The sequence below is a fragment of the Myotis brandtii genome, unplaced genomic scaffold (assembly GCF_000412655.1).
Source record: "Myotis brandtii unplaced genomic scaffold, ASM41265v1 scaffold590, whole genome shotgun sequence".
NCBI classification, from domain to species: domain Eukaryota; kingdom Metazoa; phylum Chordata; class Mammalia; order Chiroptera; family Vespertilionidae; genus Myotis; species Myotis brandtii.
In genome coordinates, this window is record NW_005370224.1 from 349,121 (window position 1) to 361,183 (window position 12,063).

General features: G+C 38.1%; 1 pseudogene; it reads left to right on the forward strand.

Moving 5' to 3' along the window:
* Positions 1 to 11,180: 11,180 nt before the first annotated feature.
* Positions 11,181 to 11,648, forward strand: LOC106728333 (annotated as a pseudogene).
* Positions 11,649 to 12,063: the final 415 nt, after the last annotated feature.

The window sequence follows — 12,063 nt, forward strand, 5'->3', positions numbered from 1 at the left end:
TGTCGGTCTGTGGACTGAAAGATTTCGGTTCAATTCTGGTCAAGGGCACGTAACTCAGTTGCGAGCTCAATCCCTGGTCCTGGATCGGGGCACATGTGGGAGGCAACCAATTCATGTGTCTCTTTCACATCGAAGTAACTCTCTCCACTTCCCTTCCATTTTCTCTAAAAATCAATGGGAAAAATATCCTTGTGTGAGGATATATATGCATTACACAAAGAAATGCTGAAGATATCGGTCTTCAATGTTCTTTGTTATTAATGTTTCTAGAAATATGATTTGTTTGAGATAAATTTGGAAGATAGCTTTGTTCTTAAGGGAAGCTAAAGAATGAAAATACTCCTGCTGGTCTGCAGTGAGGACACACCTGATCTGGCACTGGTCCACACACTACTTTAAAATAGAGCAGAAAGGAAAAATCAGTCAAAAATTGCCAGTTAATTTTTCTACACATTGACCACTAACCAATTTGGTGGACTTTCTTCCAAAATTTATTGACTTGACAGTTAATTTTGGCTCTGCATACAGATATCAACTGAATCATAAATCACCAATGAAACAAATTTATTTACAGTGCACCATATTTTTACATAGTAAAATCCTGTATGCTAATTAAATTAACTAGAAATATAAACAGAGTACTCTGGTTAGAATAGACTAAGCTGTTCAGCAGACACAGAGAACCAACATTAATTCAGTGTCTTAAAAAATAAAAAGTCTATTTCTCATTCATGTAATAGCCCATGGTGGGTGTTCTGGGGTAGTGGGTAGCTCCCTACATGCTATGATTCAGAGACCTGAAGGACAGTGGCTATGCCATCTTCAACAAATGACTTTCTGAGTGGCCATGTTCTGGTCATCTCAGCCAGTAGGGAAAAAAAGAGAGAGTACAGTGGGGCCTTGACTTACGAGTGTCCCGACGAACGAGTTTTTTGAGATACCAGCTGTCTCTCAGCCGATTTTTTGCAATAAGTTGATAGAGTAATTTGAGTTAACAAGCTCCTTAACGAGCTCTGTCTCAGAACGATTTAAACTCGTAAGTCAAGGCCCCACTGTACTTACACTAAGACATGCAAATTTCATGGGCCAGGTGAGAATGCAGTTACAGGGCTATGCCCAGCTACAATGGAGGCTGGGATATGTGATCTCTGGTAAGAGCTGAATCTTAAGCCAACTCTGTAATTTTGCCAGAAATGAGAACATGAACTTCAGTGGACACCTAACCAATTTGGTATTTAGAAAAAATAAGTATTTAGAAGAATATAATTCAAATACCTACAGAGACTTAAAACTTAAGGCCAGTCCTCAGTTCTGATGTGCGTCTGTGGGACCTCCATCCTCTTGGCCAGCAGAGCAACTGGGGGAGCTGAAAGGGGTATGCTCCCTCATGGGGATGTGTGTCTGCCACACTTAGGGGCTGTGTGATCTCGAGTGTTCTCATGATAAAGTTTACTTCACAGGATCATGGTGTGAATTTAATGATTTTAAGTAAGTAAGTAACATTAAAAACTCAGTGATGGTCACAGAATGAGAGCTGAACAGAAGAGGTTTTGTGCCGATGAGATTTTGTGCCTCTTTTTTGACCAGAGTGATTCCATCTTGTAATAGAGACTTCGCTTCAGGCAAAAGATAACTGCTGCCCCCACCTACCTACCCCTGCAACAGATTTAATTAAGATATGTTTGCAGATCAGGTAGGATTTAGGGTTCTACATGAAGATACTTGGTTTCATCCAAAAAGTCCTGTCACCCATCCTGCCCTTCTCACTGTAAAGAGCTGCAAACATCGGGAAGATATTTTCTCCAGGAACCAATAAGACTCAACATGGGATTCCCTGGACTGGGCCAGAGCCCAGAACCTGAGCTTCCCTCCTTCTGAGGGAAATTCCATTCTTTATTGCTGAAAAAGAGAGGCATGATGGGAGGTGGGGTGTGTGTGTGTGTGTGTGTGTGTGTGTGTGTGTGTGTGTGTGAGAGAGAGGCTCACAGGATCTCAGAGGCTGACTGATCTGAAATCTACTAGGAGAATCAGGTGAGAGTTGATGTCAAAGTTTTTATCTGAATTCCTTCTAGAAATTTGAGTTTTTGTTCTTAAGGACTTCTACTGATTTACTGAGACCCATTCACATTATCAATAGCCATCTACTTTACTCAGTTTTACTGATTTAAATGTTAATCAAACTTAGAAGAAATATCTCACAAGGACATCTAGACTGGTGTTTGACCAAACAACACGGCACCATAGCCCAGCCAAATTGACACCTGAAATGAAACATCACAGCAGGGAACACCCTTTGAACATATAGAAACCTAACACCTGAGAATGTACACCCACGCCAGTATCCTGGAATGGGACTCATCAAGTTAATTAGGTCATTTTTCTGGAGAAGCAAATAGGGAGGTGCTAAAGCAAAGCAGACACTTCCCTCACCCACCAAGGAAGGAGGGTCCCTATTCTTCTTCTTCTTTCTTTTTTTTTTGGCAGGGGTGGGTGACAGAGCTGCCAAATAAAATTTATGAGGAGAGCCAATCATATCAAATAAGGATAAATGATCCTTATATAAGCATTGCAGTAGAGTATGAAAATCTCTAAATAAATGTATAACACATGCATCCTAAATAAATAATATGTATGTATTTTTATGGAGAAGAGAGTTAATATTTAATATTAAACCTACTCTTGTCAAAAGAAGGCAGAAAGGAACTAGGTTACTGAATCTGGAAACATGTTAAAATGCAAGCAATGTGATAAATCTTTTGTAAGTTATATTTTTATAAGTTTGCTCTAAACAGCACTGCTGAATATTGTCTGATAAATTGTACAGGAAATTGGCATCCTTTAAATCTTCTGAGGCCCCAAATAGTAATAGAATATATTAGAATGAAGCATGACTACAATTTATAGTGAGCATCAAAGACACAGGATAAATTTGTTTTAAATGAAGAAAGTTTGTGAATTAATTAAACTATTTTTTGGACTAGGAAACCTAATTTCAGCCTAGTGCTGAAGAACTCAAGTTCCTGTGTTCATGAGGGTTATCATTTTATGGAGATATAAACAATAAAAGAAACTGATGACTTTTAATGTGTCTGAAGAAGGAAAAACTAAATTGTTAAAAATGAACAATTGCTCATGCTGGTATATTTAGTCAATAGATATTCTGAAAGTCTGTAATATTCAGGGTCCTGATATATAAGATAAGATTTCAACCCTCAGAGCAATTCTTCTCAGCTTTGAGTTACAGTAATATTCTATGTCATCTTTTAAAATATCTATATCTATATATATGGATAGATAGATAGGTAGGTAAGTAGGTAGGTAGGTAGATAGATAGATAGATAGATAGATAGATAGATAGATAGATAGATAGAGAGATAGATAGACTTCAGACAGGAAGGGAGAGGGAGAGGGAATTAGAAACATCAATGATGAGAGAGAATCATTGATTGGCTGCCTCCTGCACACCCCACACTGGGGATCCAGCACCCAAACTGGGCATGTGCCTGGCCAGGGATCAAACCATGACCTCCTGGTTCATAAGTCAATGCTCAGTCACTGAACACACAAACACACACACACATATACAGGGATACTCACACATCCAAATATAGGGTTTTTCTGTAATAACCTACCTTCTTAACTCCTGCTTTTCTTATTCCCTCTCTTGAGTTGTCTTTTGCTTGACTTTTTCTCTGTTTTATAGAGCTGGGCTATGTCATCTTTTTTCATCTCATCGAATCAAAATGTTTTCTCTGCTATGATGTAATTTTTTTTAATAAAGCACTTTGTGAAAGTGCTTTGAGAAAAAGGTGGTGTAAGAATAAAGTGTTTCACACTTACTCTATTCAAGAATCTTAGTAAATTGGGTGTTAAGAAACCTCTACGAATATAATTCTGAAACCCAAACATAACTGAAGAAATTCGACATTGACTCATTTGCTCAGGAGTAATGTCCATTGTTTTCTTATTACCATCAGCACTGTGGCTAGTGCAGATATTACACATCATGGGTCCCATAATCAATTATCACTGCCCCAGAGATAAACACAGCCACTCACAGGGGCTTTTGTTTGTCAGTAGTTCTCACTTGCCATTTCAGTAGAAGTTATCGCAGTTCAGGTATGAAAAACACATATATTAACAACTTCAAGCTGTAAACCAATGAATTACAGAAAAAAACCACATAGATGTGTGTATGTATACACATAGATATTTCTACACACACATACATATTTTTTCTTGCCTAGTGAAAACTGTGTTTTCCATAGAATTCCTCAAGTCTGAAAGAGGACACTGCTCCATTCTCCCCCATCCATCCATGCACAGGCACTTGCACGAACACACAAACACACACACACACAAACAGGGATACTCACACATCCAAATCTAGGGCTTTTCTGTAATAACCTACCTTCTTAACTTCTGCTTTTCTTATTCCCTCTCTTGAGTTATCTTTTGCTTGACTTTTTCTCTGTTTTGTTGAGCTGGGTATTTAATTTGTTTTCATTCTTTCATTTTACTAGTGGAAGAGTTTGTGTTAGAATTTTCCTCTGACCTCTGCTTTAAGTACCCAGGGGTTGCTTATGTAGTGCTTTGATTATTTGATTTAATTCTGTAGTTTCAATCTGTATTTCCTTGTTTCATCCAAGAGTTGTCTAATAGAAGGTTTTAAAAATATTTCCTGGTGGAGGGAGCTTTTAATTTTTTAATTTGTTAATAATTACTAGTTATACAGCATTGTAATCAGAAAATATTGTTGGTAATAGAACATTTTGGTGTGTTCCTTGTGAACTAGTGCATGAAAAATTTTGTAAATGTTCCATAAGCACCTGAGAAGGAAGTAAGTCCATTTTCTATCAGCAGAGCCTACAATTTAGTGTATGATGATAACATCTATTTTGTTGATTATGTTATTTAGGTCTTCTGGCTCCTTAATTATTTGTGGTCTGTCCACTTGATCTGTTTTGATAAGAGATTGTTCTATTATTATGGTTTTTTATCTATGATCTACAATTGATATCCATAAATTCCATATCTTCATTTTGACTTGTGGCATTTAGCATTAAAAGTATATCTCTAGGTCCAAGGTAAATTTTCCTTAAAATTATCCTTATTAAAGGTTTAGTCATTTATGACCTTAAAAAACTTATCACTGCCACAAGTGAGATTGTGGGGTCTTTAGGACTCAGGATTTCTATTTTCAATATGCCCAAATTCCCAACATAAATAACTCCAAGGTCACGATCTCCTAAGTACCATTCTTGTGAATAATAAGCACACTCAGAAATAAGAATATAGCTTCATTATTGAAGTTAAAACCTATTAAGCCTTATAGATTATCTGGTATGACTAGAAATTGAAAACTCAAACAACTTTTAAAAATTATCATAGACATTTACTAAGTCATTACCAGAAGCCAACTCTCCTGGTTCTCAGTCTGGGTTATTATTTATGGGATTTTTTGCTTTGTCTTGATTTGTTTTCTTTGCATGCAATGTGTGTCCATTTATTTTACACTTACAAAAGAAATTGCCCACCCCTCTGCCTCATCCTCCCTTAAAACAGTCTCTTTTTACAAACATTTAAAAATTAAAACCAAATAAAAATATGGAAGTTAATTTTAGTACAATTATTTTTCAATGTAGCTCATAATTACTAAAATTGAAATCTCTTATAATTGACCAAAGCCCAAGTGACTTATAGGACAGTAAGAAAAATTCCAGCCCTAACCGGTTTGGCTCAGTGGATAGAGCGTTGGCCTGCGGACTGAAGGGTCCCAGGTTCGATTCCAGTCAAGGGCATGTACCTTGGTTGCGGGCACATCCCCAGTGGGGGGTGTTCAAGAGGCAGATGATCGATGTTTCTCTCTCATCGATGTTCCTAACTCTTTGTCCCTCTCCCTTCCTCTCTGTAAAAAATCCAATAAAATATATTTAAAAAAAGAAAAATTCCATATTACAAGTTAGAAAATTCTAATACAAAAATAGTCCATGTGTTGGAATAGCCTATCCTTTTAAAAATATTGAATGCATGAATTGGTCATCCTTGCTCAGGGTACCATGCTAATCTTCTCCGTATCATTCTTATTTTAGTATATGTGCTGCTGAAGCAATACCAGAGCTATTTTTTATGCTTTAATGCCTAGTATGTATGAGAAAATGCTTCAATAGAATCAAGAACTACATAGTCATTAAGCATTTAGCACTCTAGTCTAAACAAAACTCAGGTTCTATGTATTTCCTTGTAAGTTACTTTTATACCAACCAGAGCTTCTAAATTGTACTGAGAACACAGATAATAGTGTTACTTGTGCCCTGAGTTGGTAATAAGCCAGTCAAAAACAAATGAAATTGATCCTCACACCAACTAGTATATATATGATTCCCAGCAAGTTTTATGAAATATTGAAAATGATTATCAACTACATTTCCACCTTTATGGACAGGTGGTTTTCCAGAAACTCATAAACTACATGAAAACCCATGAAAACTTGATTTTTAGAGCCCTTTTAACTAGGACATTCTTTGTTTCTGTGTTTTAAAAATATATTTTTATTGATTTCAGAGAGGAAGGGAGAAAGAGAGAGAGAGAGAGAGAAACATCAATGATGAAAGAGAATCATTAATTGACTGCTTCCTGCACTGCCCATTCTGGGGATCAAGCCTGTAACCCAGGCATATGCCCTGACTGGGAATTGAACCATGACCTCCTGGTTCATAGTTTGACACTCAACTACTGAGCCATGCTGGCCGGGCCATTCTTTGTTTTTTGATAGTATATTTCAAGTCATCTGTGTTATTCAATAGAAGCCCAAGAACACCTACCTCATTACAAATATGCTAATTGACAAAAAGGAATTTGGATTCTGATTTATTCATAAAGAATTCTTTTAAAATGTTTTGAAGGTAGGGCAAAGTCTGATTGGGATGGACTTTTTAGCTCTCAAATACTTGAACCACTTTTTAATATAGTCCTCAAAACTGAGCTGAAATAAACAGTTTGGTTTTGCTAGAGACATGTATTTGTCTCCACATCACCTATGGGCATTACATACATAAGTGCACACTGCCTTGTCTTAGGAAGAAAAGAGTAAGACCTTCTGTTTATAAGCTGGTTTTCACAGAAGTGACATTTTTCTCATGTTGTCAGTATTTAATTTTCCGCCGATGCACTTACAAGTTCTCATGAACAGTTGAATGCAACTGTGACGCTAACCCTAAATGAAGCATGACTTTCCTCTCCAAGCCTTTGGTGCTGAAACAACGGCAAGAATTAAACACTCGCCACTGGTTCTTTGCCACAATGAAGTTTCTCACTGCAAACTCACCAACAACTTTCGACCTCTGGACCCAAAGAGCATCAATTACCCAGCATTCAAGGGTGGAATAGAGTGAACCAGCATCATCATTTGGCTGTCTCCCAGTTAACATCCTATCATAGGTTGAAAAGCAATCTGTCCAACATTTCAACTGCCAGCGAGAATCACTTCCCATTCTGGGGATCAAGCCTGTAACCCAGGCATATGCCCTGACTGGGAATTGAACCATGACCTCCTGGTTCATAGTTTGACACTCAACTACTGAGCCATGCTGGCCGGGCCATTCTTTGTTTTTTGATAGTATATTTCAAGTCATCTGTGTTATTCAATAGAAGCCCAAGAACACCTACCTCATTACAAATATGCTAATTGACAAAAAGGAATTTGGATTCTGATTTATTCATAAAGAATTCTTTTAAAATGTTTTGAAGGTAGGGCAAAGTCTGATTGGGATGGACTTTTTAGCTCTCAAATACTTGAACCACTTTTTAATATAGTCCTCAAAACTGAGCTGAAATAAACAGTTTGGTTTTGCTAGAGACATGTATTTGTCTCCACATCACCTATGGGCATTACATACATAAGTGCACACTGCCTTGTCTTAGGAAGAAAAGAGTAAGACCTTCTGTTTATAAGCTGGTTTTCACAGAAGTGACATTTTTCTCATGTTGTCAGTATTTAATTTTCCGCCGATGCACTTACAAGTTCTCATGAACAGTTGAATGCAACTGTGACGCTAACCCTGAATGAAGCATGACTTTCCTCTCCAAGCCTTTGGTGCTGAAACAACGGCAAGAATTAAACACTCGCCACTGGTTCTTTGCCACAATGAAGTTTCTCACTGCAAACTCACCAACAACTTTCGACCTCTGGACCCAAAGAGCATCAATTACCCAGCATTCAAGGGTGGAATAGAGTGAACCAGCATCATCATTTGGCTGTCTCCCAGTTAACATCCTATCATAGGTTGAAAAGCAATCTGTCCAACATTTCAACTGCCAGCGAGAATTCTTTATTAGCTTTTCGATGGGTTTGCCTTTCAATTGGATGATTTGAATGGCTTCTGTGGTAGGAGAGATGCTGCGCTCAGATAATGATTTTGCATTTCACCTCATCATTAATGCTGTGGACCTCAAGGGAAGTCACTGTGCCCTTTATGAAGGTCAAAGCATTTTATAACCTTAATAAAGACTCATAGCCTCAGGAACAGCAAGTGTGGGGGACTGACTGAATAAAAATATAACTAAATTGTCACTTCAGACTATACTACTTGAAGGATTTCAATTGCAAATCAACAGTTAAAGAGTACAATGGCATCCCAAACTTCAGTGCTATTCAAAAATACATCCACAGAAACTGGCATTATTCAAAGAAAAATGAGTGAAATTATCTTTTTCCCCTCTCTAGAAAAGCTTTTTCTTCTGTAATTTTATATTTAATTGCCAAATGTTTCACATGGGTGCTATGCAGAGATAGGTTAATAAACATCTTGATAGATTTGAATTCAAAGCAATTAAGTCATGGTGGTTCTTAGTTATTGTAAATTTATTCCTATGCAGAATTTAGGTCACTGCATTTTGTAATGTAAAGTGAATACAAGATAATAGGCAAGAATGATTATGAAAACTACATCACTATCTGCATTTCCCCAAGTATAGGTCATTCTGTCCCAAATGTTACTAATAACTCACAGCTTTCAATAACTTACTTAAGGGTACTCTCCAGTAAAATCACTCCAATTTATAAATTCAGTGAACTCTCTTTTACTTTCCTACATTTCTATTTCCATCCTTCAGGCATCATGTACCAGCCATACTTATGTTCATAAGAACTGAGAAAAAGAAAAACAGGAGCTGCTATGCCAGGCATTGTGACAGAATATTTTCTCATCTTTTCTGACCTTCATAGAAACCTTTGGAAGAAAGAATATCATCTTGTTTACAGACTGTGGATCAGAGAGGTTAAATAATTTTGCAAGGTCATATTCCTGATGAGTATTATAGCTGAGTTGTGCTGAATTCATCCTGTCTTTCAAGTGTGGGGAACCATCTCTCTAGTGCAGCAATAAAAGAGCGTGGGCCAGGAGGATGGGGAAGGGGCCAGAGGAGGACCGTGGCTGGAATACCTGAAATGGTCCTCAGACTGGTTAATACACTTGACCACAGGGCTGGTTCTCAGGGTGAGCACTGGGTGCCTGACATGAAAGGCTGACCCTGAAGGAAATAAGGCTCTGGTTTGAGTTGGCAACTTGAAGCAAAAAACGAAATAGTCTTGTGGATTGTCAACTGCCTAGAAGGTCACTGAGTTTGCCAAGAAATTATCCCATAAGCTACAGGAAAATTTCAAATTTTCAACTTTATTTGCCACAACTCTATGAACTTGAGCTATGTGAGGGCAGAGTGTGGATCTATTTCTCACTTTATCCCAAATATACAGAAATGCTTGCTAAAAAATAGATTCTAAATAAATGAAATATAAAGGTGACCAAATTCAAGTGAGGCAGAGGGCAAAAGTCAGGGTTAGAATTCAGATACCGATTTTGATAGGCGTAAGATAAAACTAAAACTCACTGTGGTTTTAATTTGCATTGAACTAAAATGCTTTTTGTACAGCAAAGGAAACCATCAACAAAATGAAACTATTTTGATAGGCATAAGATAAAACTAAAACTCATTGTGGTTTTAATTTGCATTGAACTAAAATGCTTTTGTACAGCAAAGGAAACCATCAACAAAATGAAAACACAATCCACTGAATGGGGGAACACTTTTGCCAATAGTACATCTAATAAGGGTTTAAGTTCCAAAACTTATAAATAACTTATACAACCCAGCACCAAGAAAACACACAATCCAATTAAAAAAATGGGCAAGGGACCCGAATAGATACTTCTCCAAAGAGGACATACAGATGTCCAACAGACATATGAAAAGATGATCAAAGTTCTCCTTCTTGCAGTGCCTTGTTTGTCTTCATGGGCACTGTGAATCCAGAGCTGATCTGTATTCCCTTAGCTCCTAAACTGGGACAATTAAAGCTCGAGGGGCAAACTCTGCCTGCAGTTGTATGTTCTAATTAAATACTTTCCGGATCTTGTTTTCCATTTGCTCACTTCCCTAGCTACTAACTTCATTCCCTTATCTTTTTAAGTTGCCTCAAGGAGTGGGATAAGATGAGATATGAGTAAATAAATATATCATCCCGTAAATACTCCTCTTACCTATGGGGCATCTGGTGACTTGGTATATAGCAAATTGTCTTATATATTTCTTTTCCTTCCTGGACAACTAGACTGAGAGTAAGACTGAAATTTTCTTTTAATATTTAAGTGTTTGAGGGGCCTAGGTGTATTACTTCCAATGCAATGATATAAGATAGAGGTAGAACGACATTTGTTTATTCATTAATACCTGCCTTCATTCACCACTTTTTCATATAGGGCAATGCTGTGCCATGCAGTGTTTTAAACACTGGGAGTTTAAGTAACACACATTTTTTAAAAAGTTAAGAATCCTTGCCATCATTCAGATTGCAATCTAGCAGACACAAACAATAAATACATGCTCTGTTTGATAAGAAATATTATGATAAAAGATAAGGCAGAGAAGGGGGATAGAGATACATAAGGAATATTTTCAAAAAAATGGTCATGAAGTTTTCCATGGAAGAACCTTCCCAGTAGAGGGAAGAGCACAGCAAAGATTTTAATACAAGCATTGTGTTGGCAAGTTTGAGTAATCCTGAGGAGGCCACTGTAACTGAAATGGAAATGATGAAAGTTAATAGAAAATGAAGTCAGGGTCATTTCCGGCGGCGTGGTGGCAAAGTGGCCAACGAAGTGGCCAACGGCCTGTAGAACAACATGCCTAAGTCTTATTGCGACCCCTGCAATACATAACTTACCCATGACTCTCCTTCTGTGAGAAAGACACACTGCAGTGGTAGGAAACACAAAGAGAATGTGAAAGACTACTATCAGAAATGGATGGAAGAGCAGGCTCAGAGCCTGACAGACAAAACAACCGCAGCATTTCAGCAAGGAAAGATAGATACCTCCTACTCCATTCTCTGCTCCTCCTCCTGCAGGGGCGATGATCCCACCTCCCCGCAGTGTTCCGGTCCACCTCGCCCTGGTATGATGCCAGCACCCCATATGGGGAGCCCTCCCATGATGCCAATGATGGGTCCTCCTCCTGGGATGATGCCAGTGGGACCTGCTCCTGGAATGAGGCCACCTATGGGAGGGCACATGCCAATGATGCCTGGGCCCCCAATGCTGAGAACTCCTGCCCATCCCAAGATAGTGCCCACTCGGCCCAGAATGACTTGAGCAGACAGATAAGAAGAAAGGGGAGCCACTTTCTATCAGGCTTCTATTACTTGTTCTATTTCACCAGGAGATCATGGTGCTGTGACTCTGGGTGTTTTCTAACAGCATGACAAGGAAGACTCACTCCCTCTTCCTATCTAAGAGAGAATAGTTTTGAAGGTGAGTAGTGGGACAAAAAACAAAACAAAACAATTTCCATTTGTATTGTGAAATGTGAAAATAAAATTCTCAACTCTTTTACTTAAAAAAAAAATGAGGTCAGGAAGGTAAAGATCTTGCAGAATGTCCTATGGAGCAAGGGTGGAAACGGGGTGACCATTTCAGAAAATATTTGAAACAAACCAGAGAAGCAATGCTGGGACTTAGACAAGAGTGGCAGCAGTGGAGGTGCTGGGATAAAATCAGGTTGCAGAGA